The sequence below is a fragment of the Chamaea fasciata genome, unplaced genomic scaffold (genome assembly GCF_029207755.1).
Source record: "Chamaea fasciata isolate MVZ Bird 193981 ecotype frontalis unplaced genomic scaffold, bChaFas1.0.hap1 SCAF_2, whole genome shotgun sequence".
Classification (NCBI taxonomy): domain Eukaryota; kingdom Metazoa; phylum Chordata; class Aves; order Passeriformes; family Sylviidae; genus Chamaea; species Chamaea fasciata.
The window spans coordinates 85939648-85960413 of record NW_027094087.1 but is presented as its reverse complement, the minus strand read 5'-3'; positions in this window follow the sequence as shown (position 1 = coordinate 85960413).

Sequence of the window (20766 nt, the reverse complement as noted above, 5' to 3'; positions counted from 1 at the left end):
GATTTGATATTCCAGTCTTTGAAAACCTATCCTGCCATTTCCCAAATCCTTTCCCCAAACTAACCCTCTGCTTTCAGAAGCTGGGAAAGCAAGTACGTTAAAGAAAATACCAGGTTGAGAAATACAATCAGGGAGACACAAGGGCACATGTACAAAGTTACATCTCTGCCACGCTGTGTTTTAACGTTTTCCCTGTGAATTTCTAAGGACACCATTGCACAAGTGAACAAGTGAGACTGGTTTAAGTTTGTTTCTTAATTCATTCCCTAGGTTACCAGAGTAAACTTTAATTAGGGCAACAAAGAGCAGCGCGGCTGAGGGTGAGGCAGGCTTTTCCCAGCTCATACCTGAATCCCGTTGTGAAATACCAGCCATTCAAAACACAAAACACACAGCCTTTTCTCTCCATCCAGTGACACATGGAAAATAACCAAATGCTGTCAATACCACGTTTGGGTTGGAAATTTACCAAAGGGTTATGCTAGATGCTACACTTAAGAACTTTAGGCAAGGAGCCCAGTGTTCAATTTTAAAGAATGAAATCTTTTAATAATAATGAAATATTAGTAAGCAACTTTTCAGACACCAGAAGCCTGAGATCCAAAGACACAATCCCTTTTGTTTTGACTAGAATAGGCTGGCCAACCTTCATGGCCCAGAAATGGGGCAACAGGGTTTTCAATAGGCCATGAACAACGTGGCTAGGTGTCTCCCAGGGTGGAGGGCCAAGGGGAAGAGCCTGAGAGGACAGTGGCGCCCCAGGGACCCTGCTGCTCCATTGTAGAAGACCATAGGAGGGATTTGGAGTTGGGTGTGAGTTCAACCCAGACACACTGTGTTTAACTCTGCTGGTTTGTTTCCTCTTGCTGCCAGGCGTTAAATTTATGAGGTGCTGGTGCTGCTGCAAGTGTAACCCTCGGCAGAGGGGCTACCTTGGACATCCCCTGGCTCCAGAGCCAGAGCCTGGCTGCCACATTCTGGAGGCAGAGGCCTCCCAAGTACCTAAAGGGGGCCTGCAGGAGAGCAGTAGAGTTACTTTTTGCAAGAGCATGTCGTGATAGGATAATGGATAAAGACTTTAAAATGAAAGAGGACAGGTTTAGATGAGATATTAGGTGATTTTTGTTTGTTTGTTTTTTTACTGTAAGGTGGTGAGGCACTAAAACATGTTGCGCAGAGAATTTGCAGATGCCCCATCCTCACAGTGTTCAAGGCCATGTAGAAAGAAGCTTTGAGCAACTTTGTCTTATGGAAGATGTCCCTGCCCATGGCAGGATGATCTTTAAGGTACTTTTAAACCCAAAAGGTTCTGTGATGGTTCTCTGATGGTCTGTGCTATGCAAAGGCTTTTCATTTTCAGCAAACACCAGTAGATGTTGCAGGGAAATAAGATGTCATTTGCAGCCCGTAGTTCAAATGTGAAGCCTACATTCAGACTAGTGTTTGTGTAGAGGTAAATAGGGTTATCCCAAATAATCATCCTCTAATCAACATAAATGACAACAGTGGTGCAAAAGTCAGAGAAAGCGCTGTAGGGGGGAGGACCATGATGAAAACAAAAATAAAGGACCCACAAAGACCTGACCAATTCCACTGAATATGAAACTGTTCTCTTTAGTTTTCAAGAATGTAAGGACATGGACAAAGATTCATTTGATTCATATTAATTAAGGGGCACGACAGATCTTGGTACACTTTTCCTACCTTCCATGTTGAAAGCAAGAGCAACAGGAACAAATAAATGGCAAATAAATCTAACATCTCTTGTTAGTCAGCGGAGTCACACCAGCTGTGTCTGCTGGGAGCTCTGTGCTTCTTTCTAGACAGGCTGGCTGGGGGAGGCAGGCATGAGAGCACAAGGACAGATGTGAGGAGCTCCTTCTTTGGGTAATGTACTTCTGTAACCAATTTTGTTAGAAATTTCTGCAGGGAGCAATAGTCTTCTGGGGATCAGCATTATTTTTCATTCTGCAGCTTGCAGCTTCCTGAGGGAGGAAGAGGTAGTGCATACTTATCAACCAGCGGCACAGTCTTCAAAGCAGGGAAAAGCAGAGAGACGCCACAGTGAAACAGACTTCAGATGCATCCTACTGGGGCTGCCCCAAGTGCTGGAGTAGGATGTTTGATAGGTCTTCAGGATCTGTTCCCCTAGAAAACCAAACTCCTTGTTTTTCTGCATGGTTATTAAAAGAGAAGAGACAATTTGCTAATTCAAACTAACTTCAGTCAGATCTGGTTTGAAAAAATAATCAATTGCCGGGAAGAACTCAATTTTCATGGAAGAACTAAGCCAGGTGTACAAACTACCTGAGAGTTTGACTTTCTCAGCTTATTCAAAAAAGGGGTTGTAACTTTCATTTAAGTGGTTAATGGGAAGAGTGGGGATGAAGAAGGTGTGGGTTGAAAAATTAGTTACTAAACATTGAATAGACTTGCTGTCTGGAAGGGCTGAAATTGCTGCTGGGTGCCCAGAAAGCCCTAAAGCTTGCTGGCAATCTTGTGGCTGAGCATTAGCATCTTTTCTGGGAAGAACTTCCAGACAGCATGAGCTGTACATGTACACTCAACTGCCATGGAGCATACTGCATGTGTGTGTGTCAGCCTGGCAAGCCAAAGCTCAAGGCGGTGGAAGTAATTCCTTCTCGTGTGGGAAAGAGATGATCTGCTTACCCTCTGGCTGACAGCGGTCCTTGTGCCAGTGCACCTCTTGGCCCATACAGGACTTTTGGTTCACTCACAGCTGAATAGGAATACATCTCATGGGAATACATCCAGTTTCAGTGTGACTGTGCTGGTTAATAGGAATAAGAGACTATGGCATGTCTGTGCTTGGGGAAAAGGCTCTGGTCTCAAATCAGGCTGAAGTTTATTCATATTTGAGAGCTGTTCAAGAAAAGGAAGCTCAGACTCGAACCCAGGAGTAAGGGATCTGCTATTTTTGCTCTGGAAGTCCCAGTGAAATAGAAGATAATAAGGGGTTGTAGTACTACAACTGAATTAAGAACAGCTGGGAGAAGTCTGAATGCAAACACAGCATCTTTGTCTTTACCTTGACTGAGAATAAAAGACTGTTGCTCATAGTTATTATATTTTACATCCTACATTACTACCGCACTGTGTTAGTACTTTTTTGGCGGGCACACATTCTTGTGGACGTGTATAAGTATTTTAATTCCTGGCCAGTTTTACAGAGACCTTCTACCTCATGCAGAAGCTCTTGATGAGCAGAAGTAAGGTGTAGTGAACTGCTGTCTCTCTCCTTACATGAAAGAGTCTGATCGCCATCTCCAGTGATTTTGGCAGAAGCTGGATTAGGTGTGGATTTCATCATCACAGTCAGGATTCCACAGTTTTTCAAATAATTTTGATAATTGCTCTCCCTCCTATTTTTTTTCTGAGTACTGGTTTTACTCCAAATTTGCCAAATATTTGGAGTTATACTACTCACCACCACACATAAAAATTATTTACTTTGCTGTTTCAAACTCTTAGTTTGAGCATAGTCATACAGTTAGGAAAAAAAAACAAACTTCAGAAGACTTGTTCCTTTAAACTAGATTATTTCCTTTCTCTACTGTCAATGAAAATGGGCGAGTTCATGGCCTGCTCTTCCTTTTTTGTGGCTGTAAGCCTCTCACCCTCATTTTGAGGTTCTTATTTCATTGTGACTGCCCCAGGAGAGTGTCAAAATACAAACAAAACAATTTCATTAATGCAAAACCAGGTGGGATGTTTCCTTGATTTTGCAAAGTCAGAGATGGGGCTGTAAGAACTTGAAGGGTGCATTTAGCTTCCATCTCTAGGGCAGGCAACGCACAGATGCAGCTTCTAGCAGAGGCTGTGATATTCCCCTTCCACAGAGCATTGCAGGAGGGAAGGAAGCAGAGGAAGAGAAAGTGTTAAAAAGGTAAATATTGACTCAAAGAAAAGCGACATAAAGGAGAATGTGGGAGAACTGTAAATGAGCCAGAGAGGATGGAGAAAAATTCTTCAGCAACTGTAATTAGGTTAGATTTCAGAAGTAATTGCAGTGTTCCGGCATCAGCAGATACTGTAGGCAATGTTTGCCCTCAGCTCTGCTTGCTGAGAAGGCAGTGAGTTGTCTCAGCCTGCAGGGCCTGATCCTGGTGTGGTGGCACCAATTGCACATGAGCCCAGTGAGGCAGCCCATGTCCTCCCTCTACATGCCACTGGGAGCAGCCAGAAGGTTGGCAGGGAGTGGAAGTGGTGAGTGCGCAGAAGAAAACACAGTGGCATCTGTGGATGCAAACACACAGCCTAAGTGAAGAATATGTATTTAATTGAGCTGCTGCTGCAAAATTGTGTTAGGAATTTAATGCTGGATAAAAGATGTTTAAATTGTCACCAGTGTCTGGCTGATGCTGCCACTGCTGCAGAGGTCATGGTGAGGCTGGTCTAGTGCCTACCCCCTCACCACAGGTTGGAGCAGTAAGTGGGATGCAAGAACTGCATTGCCCTCTGGTTCCCTTAAGATAAACTTCTCCTGTGTAAAACCAGATTACATAGGCTTTCTGCAGGGAGAATAGATTTCACCTTTAAGTCTTCTGCAGACATTTTACATTAGCACTTCATGCACCATCAGAAAATCAATTACCGTTGGTATTACATGCAGATGAACAGTGCAGAGTAACGGAGAATTCATTTTACACAAAGCTTTTAATAAAATACTAAATAGAGCAAAATATTTTTCAAAGGGCTATTTATAGGATCTGTGTAGGAAGTATGTCTCCAAGGGGAAGTTTGCACCTTTGTGATTTGGATGAGGAGTGAGTCTCAGCTTTCTTAATGCTAACATTGGTCAAGAACATATTTCTTCCAGGCTGGATTGTAGATGAGAGCAGTCCATCATCTATAGTGCAATGGCTGTCACTTCACATGGAGAAACACTTTTTCTTTTAAAAACAAGAGTTTCACATGCTGTGTTGTTATAGTGCCAATTGTTGCAAGACGCTAAAATAACTGAATTACTTCTTCATTCTTGACACTCTTATCATCTTTTCCTGTTCTTGATGCCAACACAGTTTGCTGATTAGATTTGCTGCATGTATTTCAGTAAATCATTTACTTCAGCACCTTGTTACAAACAGACGTATCTGCAAGAGCAGTCCTACTCCTACCTGAGTTTGGGTATGTATATGGGGCAAAGAAAGGGACTAAGGTGGTTTTATCAGGAAGCAATTATGAGAATAAGAACAGAAATGCAGGGTCAGATCAAAGTATGCTGCCAAAGTGTGTGGCCAGAAAGAGAAGTCTGAGGAAGTGAGTAAGAATAGCACAGGCATGCACTTCCCTGGAGTGCTTTCTCAGTCATCAGTAGTTCATGCTCAAGAGCTTCCCATATGCCCATGTAACCACCATAAGCAACATCTTCCTGCAGGGAACCCCACAGCTTAACTATACATTTTATGAAGAGCCATCTGCTTTTGCTCAATTTGAACCTGCTGGTGTTATTTGCTACTTTTTTTGTTCTTGGGTTGGAGGAGAAGGAGAACAATCAGTCTCTCTTCACCTTCTTTATGCTCTTTATGGTTTTATAGGCATATGCCATATTCTGTCTCAGTCATCACTTTTCTTAGGATGGAAATTGCTCTGTGTTTTTGATCATCTGTGTGATCCTTCACTGAATGTTTCCACTGTATTTCCTTTAAGGTGAGGACCAGGACTGCATGTAGTGTTCAACAGGCAATCCAAGTGCACATACCCTAAATCTGTACAGGTGCATGATGGTGTTCTTGTTTTCCTTCACTAATATTTACTAGCACAGGGCTATGGCTCTTGTGTCTTTAAGACCTTCTGAGGTGCATAGTACAGTTCAGTTACATGAGGTCAAGACCAGTTCTTTCCCCATACCTTTTATTTTTTAATAGCCCATCTGAATCCAAAATAATAGAAATTTGTCTTATCTACATATTTTACTCTATTGAAAGAAAAGAATGGCTAGAATATTGCTAAAGGGAAAATGTATTCTTATTCATTGTAACTTCCAAGATTTCTGAAGGGGCTATATTTAAGTATGTATGCAAAAAACAGCCATGCTGGGAGGGGAAGGGGGATCAATCACAGAAAGCTTGAACAGCTAAAGGAAATGTTTCGAAATGTTCTAAACTTGTGAAAATAAAAGTATGACAGGAAAGAATAGAATAATAAAAAGAAATCCTTTGACAATTTCCTTGCAATAGAATGTACTCCCTTCTTTAAATGTTTTTGTTAGAGCTAAAACTGATGAAACCATGAGAACAACTAAAATAGATGAATCCTTCTGCCAGTTGCTATTACAATCTATTACTTGCAGGAAGGAAGCCTGTTTGTTTAAAAATATCCTCCCTGCCCTTAAAGATGCAGTGAGGTGTTTTTTTCATTACTTGAAATTGGTTGTAAATATCATAATTACCCAGTTCCTTTTTCCTTTCGCAATCCTTGCTAGGTGTATTAAATCTCACAAATTTAATCCAATCTGTGCTGCTACTACTAAGTCAGACTGATAGGGCACTATAGAAAACCAGCAGTGATGACCCAAGTTTCAGTCCAACGTTTCCTATTTGCAGGGTAACCGATACCTATTTCCCACTTGGTTCCACTAAGCCAACCACAACCCTCCCGAATTCCCCAGCTGATGCACACCCTCAGGTTTTCCACCATTTCCTCCTACAGCACTGGCCTGTACTCCCTGCCACCACCCTGGGATTAGTCTGACAACCTCAAGCCAAGTGACATGAGGTACAAATATTGAACTCGTGCCTTAAAATGCCTTTCCAAAGCTGGGCCTAAGTATCTCCATCTGGTTTATGAGAGTGAGTGAAATGGCCTGAAAGCTTCATTTCAATTAAAATAAGCTCTGCTCCAGGTCTTCTTGCAATAATCAGCCGTGGCATTCAGCTTTCAAAAGCTGATGTTAATGCTTTATTGGCACGAGCATGCTGGCCTGTTTGCTACTTCTGAGAAGCACAAAAAGCTCTGGTCTGCATCACACAAACAGAATTTCATATTTTTGAAACTTTTGATCTGAAAATTTACTACCCTTACCACTTCCGCATGGCTTATATACTTGCATCTCTTCCATGGAGACACAGACATTTCTTTGGGGCATGATGAGCTTTTGACTTTTGCCTTTCTTTGATTATTTTTTTAGATAGAGAGCAAAGATCTTTTCTGTGAGCATGCCTGCCCCAGGCAGCTACTGTTCACGGTGGAAGCTGAGTAACATTTTGCTTTTCAAACAGAAATCTGAGTGTGTTGTACAATTGCAACAATACGAGACCGACATGGCAAGATGGCATGGAGCCATTCATTCCTTCCTGGTAAAGAAGCAGGCTTTTGGAAAGGCAGAGAGAAGGGTATTGCCAGTATATTAGCAAGGCATGAAGCAAGGGTGAAGAGGCCGTTGAAGAACATGTGAGGCATTGAGAAAAGGAGAGGTCAAGAAGATGGGATGAGGTGAACAGAAGTCTGGTGGGAGGTATGGACTGACTTGCAAGGATTTGGTGTGACCTGGTGATGTAAGCACTTTGCTGAGGCCCTGGATACTTCAGCGTAAGTTTGAAGTTCAGTGAGCTGCTTTATTGCCACTGGAAAGTCACTTCACCTCCCCAGCTCTCAGCTCTCTCTCTCTTCCCCCCACATCTCTTCCTGCTCATCAGATAAGCATCAATGAAGAATTGTCAAGGAAGGGGGGGAAAGAAAGATAAATTATGCTGTAGCTGAATGATGAGGACATGGGACCTGAGTCAAAAGATTACATGATCTATGTGGTTTAGGGGAAAGGGATGAGATAACTTTAGCTCCCTTCAGATGATCTGACATTGTTATGTTCTAAGCTCTAAATGCAGAGACATGATCCCGGGGATGAGGTACAGAACGTGCAGCACTCAGCCAGCATGACAAAATCATTGCCAGGTAGAGATAAATGTAGCACAGTCAAATTACATAAACCCCTCTGCCTCGGTCTTTAGCTGCTTAAGAAGGATGAGGCATTGAGAAACTCCTCCTGTTTAACAGGACAGAGCACCATCACCTAAACTGATCCTTTAATAATACTCAGGGAGAAACACATGCTAGTGCTTCTTTGTGTTTATTTTTTGTTTTAATAATCAAAATCAGCCATGTCTTCATAGATGCACTTGAGTTTCTTTTCAGTTCTCATGTATGTGATGCTATGCCTTATCTTGCTCTGGTGGATCAGTTTGTTTACACAAGCTTGGCACAGCGAGGATACACTGCAGTCTGAGCCTTGGATCCTGACCACATTCTCCAATGAAATGGTACTACACACTAGCACTACAGGCCTGGGTGCTGCCCCCATGCCCTCTCAGAGCCAGATGTGAATGCCAGGGCTCAAGATTTAATCAGCGTTAGACACTTTCAAGCAATAACACCAACGCATCTGGAAATTGCAAGTTGTTTATGTAAACATGGCCATAGTGTATTTCTTTTCAGAGAAGCAATATCCAGGATTTAAAAAAAATCTTCTGAAGTCAGAAAAAAAGCTCACTTAGTTGTCAAGAGCTAGTCAGGCTTTCTGATGCCGAAGTACAGTCCCTCTCTGTACCAAGAAGGGAGCTCTCAGCTGACATAATGAAGGAAATACAGCAAACTGAATGCATCTGAAAGCACTGAGCTTTCCTAAAGAAATTGTTCCTTTCACAGAAGGAAGAGTTATGGTCTGCTCTAAGGGAAATGTGAGACTCCAAAACATACCAGATCCATCCAGGATAGACTAATTATTTATAATGCTATGGACTTTAGCTGAAATTATGGATGACTTCAGCCCCCATTCAAAGTATCCAAATTGTGTCTATGTGTCTACCTAAGTTTCTGCAATAACCACTGGACATCTAAAGACTACAGTCAATGGAGCCAAGGTAGTTCAGCTAAGCAAGTGATGGAGTTTACCTTCTAACAATATGAATTTTCTCTCTCAACTCCATTCCCTGTTGACTAAACTTCCGTTGACTCTAGTGGAAGCTTAGACACGTAGCTCACATAGAGATATCTGTATTGCATTCAGCTAAATTTAGGCATCCCTATCAGGAGCTAAATCTCCCTCTATAGGGCTTATTAGGTCAGGCTCATCTAGACAGGTGAGTGGCCTTCTGTTCTGCATGCATTACCTCAGTGCAGAACTTCTCATGTTGTCAAGACTGAACATTGAAGTGACAGGTCTGAAAACAGAATAAATTACTTCAGAATATGTTTTATATAGATGAAATGCATTTGAAATTTCAGATTCCTGAGAACTAAAATTAAGTGTCGGAAAGGACACCTGAATGCACCATCCGAAGAATATGATCCTGAAATTCAAGTCCTTACAATAACGAGGCTGATAGCCACCAAAACTTACCAGAGAGGCTGACCTAGACCAAAGTTAAGGTCCATTCAACCTCACACACAGTTTTCAATGCAGCCAGTCAGGAGACAGTCCAAAAGAGAGTGACCCTTCCCCTTCTGTGCCATCACAACTTCAGCAATCAACAACCACTTGATACTTTGTGTGCTGAAGAATGCATCCAACTTTGTGTAGCGGCTCTGTGGGCTCTCACCTCCATGAAGTAATTCAAATTCTTTTGGAATCTGTTCCTGTGTCCTCGACATGCACTTCTTCAGGATGAGAAATTCAGGACCTACTGCTGTGGCACTAAGCTCCACAAATGAATTATGCTCTGTGCAAAATCTTTGCATTCCCTTGATTTTCTTATGATGTGTTTCTCAGACGTGCTGCCATGTTGTAGCATCAGGTGAAGTAGTGAACTGCTTTTCCCCACTCACCTTCTCCATCACTTTTCAGATTTTGTAGATGTCTATTGTAGTCTGTCTCTGGCAGAACAAACGTTGTTTATAATAGCTGCAAATATTTGAAAATACACCAGTTTGTATGATAATCAACTCTAGGAACCCAAGCAAGAGCTCACTGTAGGAAGATAAGCCCTAATGAATATAAAATACCTAGGGGGGAAAAAAAAATCACCTTCAGAGGTTTAATACTGGATTTTGTCCCAATAAAATCCAGTACATGAGTTGTTGGTTCCTGTGAAACAAGCTAGAGGTTGACTGGAGTCTCTCTCCACTTATTTTATTTCTCACATGAGATCCAAGGTATGAAGTCCTTACCTGTTCACAAAACTCCCTCAAAGCTGAATGCATTACTAATGGTATCTTTAGCTTGCACTTCTAGGGAATGAAGAAATGAGAAATACTTATAAATGCATCTTGCACACCACTAGTTTAGATAAAGTTTGTATGTAATTCACAGTAACTTAAAACCTTTACAAGTTTCAGTCACCAGGGGATATTATGTTTAATAGCAAATTTTAATGCAGCCATAATAAAATGCAGAACCCTAGTCATTAACTTGCAGTTCTAGACAGAAGGTGTACATGTCTTGGTTCATATGCTGACAAAGATCTACTTATGTTAGGTCATTTTGGTAGATAAATGTGCTTTTCAGTGATAAGGAGAAGATACACTATTTCCATTGTTTTATTATTCATACATTACTTAATGCAGACTGGGAAAACTAACTAGACAAATTTCAGTTGGATTTTAAATACTTTCAATGCATTTAATAGATCTACTGAGCAGTACTTACAAGAGATAATTTCAGCAGTTAACAGGAATATAGACTGAAAAATCGAGTGTATATTACTGAGAGAAAGACTGGAAACTGATAGATGAGCCTGAGAAATTAGTACCAATAAATGCAGCATAAATTACTGACAGCTCAATCTCCTGTAGAACACAGATTTTTCATTATCTCTGAAGGGAAATTCTAGATCTAAAATTCTGTGTGCTGGCATAAAAGCCCTGTTTATCCTACATGGCTCCTGTCTCTGTGTGTATGTCCAATCTATCACTGAATCACAGCTTTTCACTGAACCTGTTCTTTTGGGACATGGTATATTGTATGATAAATTTTGGGTGGGGTGGGAAATGAACCATTTAAAAGAAATTACCTTGCTCAAGCACCTGCCTTACAGTTTTTCAAAGCATGCCCTGGTCTGGAAAAAGCTTGTGGTTCAATGTCTCACATATACTGTTAAATTAAAATACTTAATTGTGCAGAGCATTAGTCAGTGCTGATCTCCTGGGGAAACAGGAACTTTATGAATGATGCCTGCTTCCCACTGTGAGGAGTAAAATTACAGTGTTTAAAGAATAAATGTGTTAAGCACCTAAGGCTGTTTAGAGAACTCTGAGATACCATAATAGACTATCATGTTATTGTGAAAAAGAGTTTTGTGAAGCACGGTATTTAGTTTGGAAGCTAAAAGGAAGAAATTGTGAAATAAAATGGGACAAAGTACTTTTTTTATTTGCTGATAAGCAATTTGCTAATTAAGAAGGCAAAAGTGGTCTTGTTGAGCTATGCTGATGAAAAAACCCTGGGAATAAGATTCTAGCTGTATTTTGGAGGGAAAAATAAAAGCACATTTGCAAGTGTACCCCATGCATCTCAAAAGCATGCTGTTGAGTGTCAGCTCATGAGCACTCCAACCCAACTGAAGTGTGCTACCAAGTGCCAGAGGCCACCAAGTGTGATACTGAGAGTGAACCCATGGTCTGTAAGCATAGGAGTATGGATTTTCTGATTAGATTAGGATGTGAGTACTTTGGGCTCAGGCAGGTAATCTAAGCATGCATCTGTTCACCACTTAACAGGCAAAGGGCCTCTGCCTGCTCTTGGGACTGAAACCAACAGGCAGCTCTAGTTGGAAAGGCAGGGAATCACTCTTGCAGAACCCTGAGCCAGGGCATGGGTGCCTCTCTCCTGTCCCCAGTGGATGGGGGTCTGGTGTGCCTGGTGTCAGAGGAGAGTGGAGCACAAGTACTTTACCCAGACCTGGCTTGTTGTGGTTCCAGCTCCTCCTGGGGAACAGCCTAGTGCGCAGGTACCTGCCCAGGAAATAACCTGCTTTTGAGCCCCAACAAGACAAAGATGAAAACAGTAAATGCAAGGAAGATTTCAGAATCATGCTGGTCTTTGGTTTTGCTCCATCTTTGGTTCATAGACCTGCCAGCCTGCAGTCCTGATAGTGCTTATTGCATATTGCAAAGATGAATTGTTCCTGGGTCCATCCTTGAACAGAGCACTACTGATGGCAGCATCATTGACATTTCGAGTGACAGCCATGCATGTGCCTGTCATAAAGCCTTGGGCCAATCCAAAATTGGCCATTTGAAAATTCTGGGGTTTTCTTACTGGGAGAAAGAGAGGAAAAGGTTTTCACTGGTTTGTTTTAAATGTCCGAGTGACATTACTGGGAACAAGGTGATGTCTCAAGAGAAAAGAAATCAGAAAATCCACATTTATAGTCCCACTTCAAGCCTACTTTAAACAATGTCCAGGGCAATGTCTCTGTCAGTAGGGATCAAGCAAGACAACTGTGCAAGCACACCTGTGCTTTCTGTTAATTCCCACTTTTACCTGTGAGTCAGGAAAAGTGAAAAAATACTAATTTTTAAAAAACCCTGCTTGTGTAAACATTTTCTGTTAATATTTTATCAGTTTATTTTGTTTTTACTTGTGGAACATGATTAGAAGAAGTAAGGGCAGTAGAGGAAGGAGGGAGAGAGTGGGGGAATGTACCTGTAGTTTTCAAAAAAAAAGTATCATGAATTTTTCCATAAGGCAATTTTAAGCTCTAAGTGCCTTGGCAAATCTGTAATGTGATTTTCCATGTGGTGTGCAAAATGTCATCCAAGTTTAAATCTGTAATATTGCTTTAATCTCCAAAAATTAAATAATAATGTTTGTCCTTACTGTGTTTGATCCAATTCTGCATTCTTTTCCAGAATCAGTTCCTACTAATTTTAGTGATCTGGGCCCAGTAATGCCCATTTGCCTTATCAGTTTATTTACAGCTTGGATCTGTCATTGCCATTAGGTATCTAGGATACACATTTCGCACACATACAGCACATAGAGAACATGTACTTGTAGATATACTTTCATTGAATATGATAATGTAAGGATCATTATCCTACCTAAAGAAATGCATTTGAATTGCATACGTCTCAAGCTACCCTCCAAACACCAGATAAATACCTTCCAAAAATAGCATCACTCATTTTTCACAGCAGGTGTCATTCATCAGGTATGAGGCTGCATCTAAACGTGTTAGTAATAATAATTCAGTTTGGTATGTGACTCCAGCTCATTACCAGCAGCCCCAGGCACTGAAGGCTGGTGAAGTCACTAGAGCAGTGCAGAAATACTTAATCCTATAGCAAATATTTAGTCCTATGACATGAATATTACACAAATATTGATCCTGTACGTTAAAAAGACTCAGAAGAACCTGGCCTTTTTCCTTCAGCTGTCTGATGTGTCTCACTGTTTGCTCACCTCTGTGGTCCTGTTTGCACAGCTGGACCAGCTCCAGGCTGCCCACCTTACCTGATCTGGAAGGTGGTGGTGGGCACAGGAAAGGGGGAGAGGAGGGACCAGATCCTACATCTCCACAGGCAGGACCGATGGCTATGACTGCAGCTCTCCCTGTGAAGAAAGGACATTGCAGGTGTGGGATGGTCCAGTCCTCCATGCTCCTCCTCCCCTTGTGTGGGAGTCTCCCAGGTGGCAGCTCCAAAGTGATTTTTTTTGAGGTAGGAACGATGTCCTGTTGCTGCTTGTCACACCTTGGGCACCTTGCTGCATTGCCAGGGAACACACAGCAGTGCTACAGTTGCTGTCACCATGAGAACACGGTGCTTGGTGTCCCCCAATTGCCGTGCCACCACGGTGGCAGAGGATCCCTGCCAAAGCCATTTTTGGCATCCCCCACTACATGGGCAGTGCCACCACAACTAGCAGAACTGCTGATGAGCAGTGCCACCGCGCAAAGACCAATTAGGAGTCTGCAGGGAATCTTGCTGCGTGTTTCTGCTTAATTTGTAATGTTCACACCAGGCCTGACAGAAAGCCACTGAGGGGACAGGAGTGTTTCCAGTGGCCTTTAATGGGTTGTTTGCCCTGGGACACCGGTAATGACGGCCCCATTTGTGCAGGAGTGAAAGGGCTCTCCTCAGGCCCCACCAGACACCAGAGCCGGCTGACCTTAATTAGATTTCATGGCACACTTGCCCTCATTCATGCCTACAGACCACAGACGTAGAGAAAAACTTTCTCAGTAAGTCATAAGGCTTTATCGTCCCCCAGAGTCCCAGGAAATATAAACAAGATCACACCAGCTCTCCTGACATTCCTTTTCTTGGATCTTCTGGAAACAGAGAAAAATTCCCCAACAACCCTTGGGGAGTCAGAAAAGGAGGTCTCAGGCTTTGATCATTTCCTTGAGGGGAAAAATGTAGAGAAACAGGGGGGGAAAAGTGTGCAATGCTGAAGGCACAAGAGAAGGGTGATAAGAGGAAGAGGCTGTGGTGAGAAGAGAATAAGGAAAGGTGAAGAGTGGAAGGGATGGAAAGCAGAGAACAAAGGGGAGAAACCCTGAACATTTGAAAGAGCAGGTAAATGAGGGAGCGAGCTGAGATGGGGAAGAGAAGAGGAGCACTAACTTAAGAGAGACATGTAACAAAGGGAGGAAAAAGAAAGTCTTAGCAATGTATTAAATAGGAAAAAGATAGATGAGGAGCTAAAGAAAGAGAAGACTTCCTTGTTGAGAAAGAGAGGTGAGAGCAGGCTGATTCTAAGGGGGGTAAGTACTGAAATCTGAAGAAATACATTACAAGCTAGACACACAAAAGCAGAGGCATAAATGGTAATAGAGAGCAAAAGAAAATGAAGTAAAAAAGGAAGTAAGTGGAACGAAAGGAAACAGTGTATGTAACATAGTTTTAAAATATAAAACAGAGAAGTTGGATTAAAAAAATATTGCTGAGGTCATTTCTCTCTTTAGAACTATACAGTATGAAGTGAAACATATGTACAGTCTGGCATTACTGTTCAAATCCGCATTTAATGGGTACAGATAATAAAGCTGGTGACCGTTTAAGAGCAAATGCCATTAGAAATGATGACCTGTAATCCACTGTAAACTCTTACCCTCTGCTTACACAAAGAGATGGGGGTACTTGAAATGAAAAGGGACTTTTATTTTTGTCCTTTTCATGTGGAGACCATTGGTCTCCTGGCCAAATTTCACTTTCCAAATGACAAATGGTTAAGCCACTGGGCTGCAGGGTCTGTCTAGAAAGAAAACAGTTTTATTTCCCATCTCTGCCATTAGGAGATGCAGTAGTCTATTCTGTTTACTAGCAGTGAATGGCATGTGGAGAATTACTGAACAATTTGGCAGAGGGTAGTCTCTTTTTCAAGTGATAAGGTGGTGTGAAAGAGCTGCTTGTTGCCAGCACAGCCTCCAGCCAGCTTCCTGGAAGGCTCCTTGCTCCTCCTTTACATGCCCAGGACCAGAATTGTACACTGTGCTGAGTGGGGAAAGGAAGAAACCAAGCACTTGAAGCTACCCAATGCTGTGTTACCTGGCATGATCTGAGCACCGTGGGTGCAGAGGCTGTGACTTACATATTTATGAGAGATAGGCAAGGGTATGGTGATGGTGATAGTCCTGGTGAGTGAGGAATGCAGAGCCTTTCCTCCTGCAGGGAGAGAGTTGCCATCCCCAAAAGAAGAAGCCAACACCATAGTCTAAGCAGTGTCCTGCCCTACCCTGCAGAAAATGTCCTCAGAAAACAGTGTGGGATGCCCCTTCTGAGTGCTGTGCTGGGCTGTGGGGCTGGAGATCAGCTGCAAATTCAGGTTTTTAAACATGTGCTAATGCAAAGAAAATATAGTGCAAAATGTAGAATGCCTTTATGCAGTGGTTTTTAACCACTCCTCCCAAGCTCACCAAACTGCTGCAGCTCCTTATGCAGTAACCAAATACAATCACATTGCTTGGCAACATTGTCCTTCTAGAATCAACTCTTCTACAGTCACCTCTGCCTCTATCCTTCCCACCTTCTCCCATTCAAAAACATCCCCCAACAGTTTGACTCCCCATCTCTCATCAGAACCAAAAGCATGCGACCTCTCCACCCTTTTACCATGCATGCCGCAGAGCAGGTCCCAATTAAAAATCTAATTTGAATGTTGTTTTAATCATCACTGGACTTGTGAGTTGATGCCAAGAGATTGTAACAAGGATGGACAAAAGACGTAGAAACCCACAAGAAAAACTAATGATGAATCATCATTTGAAGGGTGAGTCACGCCTGGGTGCATGCATATGTCAAGCAGGAGACTGGCATAGCTTCACTTGATTAACGCAAATCTGCTTTGTTTAAGTCTTCTCTTGCAGCTCTGCTTTTAAGGAAACAGTACCACAAAACAGTTGTTTGTACAGTGTTTTTATTTCCTATCTATGGGAAAATTTTGATGGATCCCAGCAGAGAAGCCATGGCTGGAAGAGATACCCGGTCTCACTGCTAGTCCCAAGTCAGGGTCAATTCCACTCTAATTCTTTTTAGTAGAGGTTTGTATGGTCTACTCTTTAAATTTGCTGGAGGTGGAGGTGGACCATCCCCGTCCACCACTGTAGACTCAAACCTCTCACAGCCATCATTAGATTTACAAGGAGAGGAGCAGCTATCTTTTAACAGGGACAATTTCAGGACCACACAAACACCCATCCTGCTTTCAGTGGCCCCCTGCTCTCTCTGGGACCCGTTACCAGTGACAGGGGGCTGTACAGCAAGCGATCTGTGCTTCTGCATGGATGTCCCTGACGGCTTCCTGACCACTTGTGCTCATGTGAGGGATGGGGCAGGGATGCACAGCCACACCAGGGGCTGCACAGGCTTAGGTCAGCGTGGAGTGATGGAGAAGCTGAGCCCCAGGCTATCTTCCATGGTGTGGTGTCTCCAGCTGCCCCTTGACAAACGCACTGAACTTACACTACTAGGAAGTGATGCTGAGTGAGGTGACGGTGGGGCTGCAGCTGCTGCTGGCAGGGCTGCTCAGCGTCCCCAAAGACTAGCTGTTCCCCTCAGGCACTGTTCTGCTCCGCGCCCCGCGGTGAGGCTGAGCTGCTGTCAGCATGTCTGCCAGCAGCAGGGCTACCTTGTGGTGGCCCTCAGAGGTGGGCTGAGCACTTGGCTGTGTCCCTGCGCTCGTGTGACACCGCAGTTGGGCCACACAAGCCCATTTACTGTTGCAGTGCTGTTCTGTTCAGCTGGCTGCTGGGCTGCTGGCATCACCCAAGCTCTGCCAGCATTTCTCTCGAGTGCTACCAAAAAATCCACCCAAACCCTATTATGCTTGTTTCTATGTTTTTGAATAGTAGGAGGGAAGATCTTCTTCATTACAGCAGAAATTGTGTGGCATTCTGTGATAGGCATGCAGAGCTTTGTACCAAATAGAATGTTTTCAATTCTTATATAGGAAAATACTTGTATGTTAACAGTTAAGGATCCTGGGTCATTTTCTGCACTGATGCGGAAGGATTTGGGTTTTGAAACTTATTTAGAAAAGGATCCAGTGCTGGTAAATGCATCAAATTTTGCTAGGCAACCAGGTGGTTGAGAGAATTTCTGATTTCTAGTCAAGTGCTGAGCAGCACAAACACAGAGATAATACCATGTAACTTGCAAGCATTTAGCCATTGGCAAACAGCTGCCTACCAATCTCTTTATGAGATTTATTTCTCTCTCATGGTTTTGTCAAGGAAACAGTAGTTGTTGATAACATTCAGAAACACAGTGGTGCTATTTAATACTTGGGATAGTGAATAAGCCAAAAATCCACTGAAGAAAACATGCTTGTGTGAACATTTGACTTTGAAAATAATTTCATAGATTATATATGCCTAATGTTTATAATTCAGGGAATATTTATTTGCAAGTAACATCAGCCCCAGTAGCCCTAGAGCTACAGGTTTTGTGGTTCTCTGATCCCTTACCCTAACCCTAGTGGCAGCTTGGGGCTGTGGCTGAGGTCCCCAGTGTCATGAATGACCCAGATTAGAAATTACGTGATCATAGCAAGGTTGGTACAGTGCTGTGCTCCCTTTGGCATCCTTTTTCCAGCCCCAGTAGTCTAGGGCTTTAGGCTGTGTGGTTCTCTGACCCCTAACCCTAACCCTAGTGCTAGCTTGAGTCTGAGGTGCCCAACATAATGGGTGGCCCAGATAAGAATGGTGTGGAGGCAGCAATGTTGGTGCTTCCTTTGGCATGACTTTTCCAGGCCCTGTGGAAAACTTTTTTATTTTATCCAAACATTTCTATTCTAACAGGCATTTCACACAGTATTCATACTGTGAGTTGCAGCAACATCACTCATATTCCTGCAGGCAAAACTCTGTTTTGTTTTGACAGTCATTCCTGATGCTTTTTCCAAAAAAAAAAAAAAAAAAAAAAAAGGCAACTTACCCAAGACAAGACTTGGGGCAGTCATGGGAAGGAAACAAAATTGGAATGCAGTTTGCCCTGACGAGGCATTTGTGTTTTTCCTCTTTCCAAGCAGACCTGGATCATCACTCCAGAAAAGGGTTAAGCTGGGCAGCCAGTGCCAATGTCTCTCTAAAATTGAAGTACCTCGTTTTTTTCTGAAAACAAAAGCACTATCTACAGTCCTGAGTATGTGGGGAAAACCACTCCTGACAGCTGAACACAGTTGCATCATGCTGCAGCTCTGGTGCTTGCTGATTCCTTTCGGAAGGGAGAAAGGGGACACTGGGAAAATTACACTTGAAAATTTATTTCAGCACATCAGAGAAAGCTCCATCCCCTCTCACCTGCACAATTCCAGTAGATTCACCCTGCGAGAAGCCACATACCAGGTGAGATCCGTGCTGCAGCATAACATTTTGCCTTAATTTTGGCTCGCTGCCACAAAAGCCCCCCTATGAATCCATCCCTACAGGCTCTGCAGGCAGCGCACGGCTTAACGCCATATTAAATTGCCTCTTTCATTCTGCGCAGCACCGCACAGCAGTATTGGCAGGGAGAAGGAAACGTAAAAACATATCACATGAGTCAAGGCAGATTCTGTACTGCAAACTTGCTCTCTCCATTAGGGTAGCTTTATAAGGGCTGATTGGTTCCTCTAGGGGGAAAGATGGGATTTGGCACTACAGTGTTCAAGTGCTTTCTAAATAAGAGAAAAAAAACCCTATTATGGCAAACTCTTATATCAGGGCTAGTACTGATCTTGCCTTTAAATTACGAAACTGCATTTTAGGGTTTTGCTTCTTTGCTGCTTATATTTTCCTCTTTAAGGATGCTGTTGCATTTGGGAATTTCCCTATGTGTTTGTGGTGTGGACCAACCGGTCAAATCCAATTTCTGCTCAAATTTATAGCGAGCTTTTCACTCCATCAAAAATAACCCAGATTTAATAGCAAGAACATTAGAGTCCCTCAAATGCATACTTTTTCCTCTGACTCACAAGTAAAGAGCAGTCTTTAGGCGCATCCTAAGGACACTAGTGTACATCATCAAACAGCCCCAAACCTGACAGAATGGTGTCAGTTCAGCTGAGGGAACAGCCTGCTCTGGCTAAGCTCACAGCAGGGAAGAGAAGGGATTGTGGCAGGTCACTGTTTTCACACCTAGGCAAGGACTTCTTGGACGCTTCAAAGCTTGGGTGCATTCCCTCTGTATTCCCGATTATTCCTGGGTTAATTTCCCCAAATGGGCACCACAGAGTTGCAGACCTCCCCTGGCTCTGCACACCACCAGAGCAGAGCAAACAAGGAGAGGAGGAAGGAGGAATTACCCTGGTGATCCTTTCTGTGATTCCCCAGCAGCTGCAGTCCTCAGCTGACCCCGGCGGGGAGAGACTGTGAGAGTTACACTGGATTACAGATCCCAGCTGCTCTTAACCCGGGGGCAGCCGTGACTGCCTTGGCCAATGGTGCAGCAGGAACTGCCTGCATGCATGGCTTCATTGCACCCAGGAGGTTATTTATACAATCCTCCTGAGTTCCCTTTTTCTTTCTTTTATCCCTGCAAATCCTTACTATGTCATTGTGTGGCAATAATATCATTGCCACTAATCTTGAGACAGTTTGATTCTTATGTTTTTAAATTAAAGTGGGTGGGTTGTCCTGGGAAGCCCCACAACTCAGCAGAGCAAGGAATCTGGATCCTAATGGAAGCTGATGGTTCTTTTGTCTTCTCCTTCCATAAAAGGTCCTTCCTACATATTTGCTACTGACTGGTACAAAATGAGAGGATGGAGTCAGCATATCTGGTCACCAGGATAGTTCCCAGTGGTGGAGAAACTGTCTTGAAGAGCAGCAGTACTGCACTGAAGTGGATTATCTGATGGTAACTGGGACCTCGTACCTTTTTCTGTTTGGGTCAGCCTGGGAATTCACACCCCTTGTACACAGTGCATTTTTACTTCATTCAGGGGAAAATGGATGCATTTCTCCAAGCCAATTTTGGAATATTTATATTTTCTATTTGGTCTTCAAGGAAAAAATATTTGTACCACCCACATCACTTCTGTCCTGGTAGCTTGTTGTTCTGTATATAGCTTTATTATATAGGGATATACAGCACAATCACTTACATCTGTAAATTTTACCCCTCACAGCCCCCCCATCACTGCAGCCAGGCATGCCTAGAGCTGCCCTGGAAGAGCAAGGTAGCACTGGGAGGATGCAGAAACAGGAAATCCCCTCTGCCCCTTCCAATCCCCTCTGCCCCTTCCCTTATGCCTGTCCTAAAGCAGCCCTGGCTGTGTATTCAATGCACTGGGGACACTTTAGGGTCTCCATCTGACACTGACACTCCTTTTTGCTTTTGCAGCATAAGGATATTCACTGCTCATGGCAGCAGATTTCCTAACCT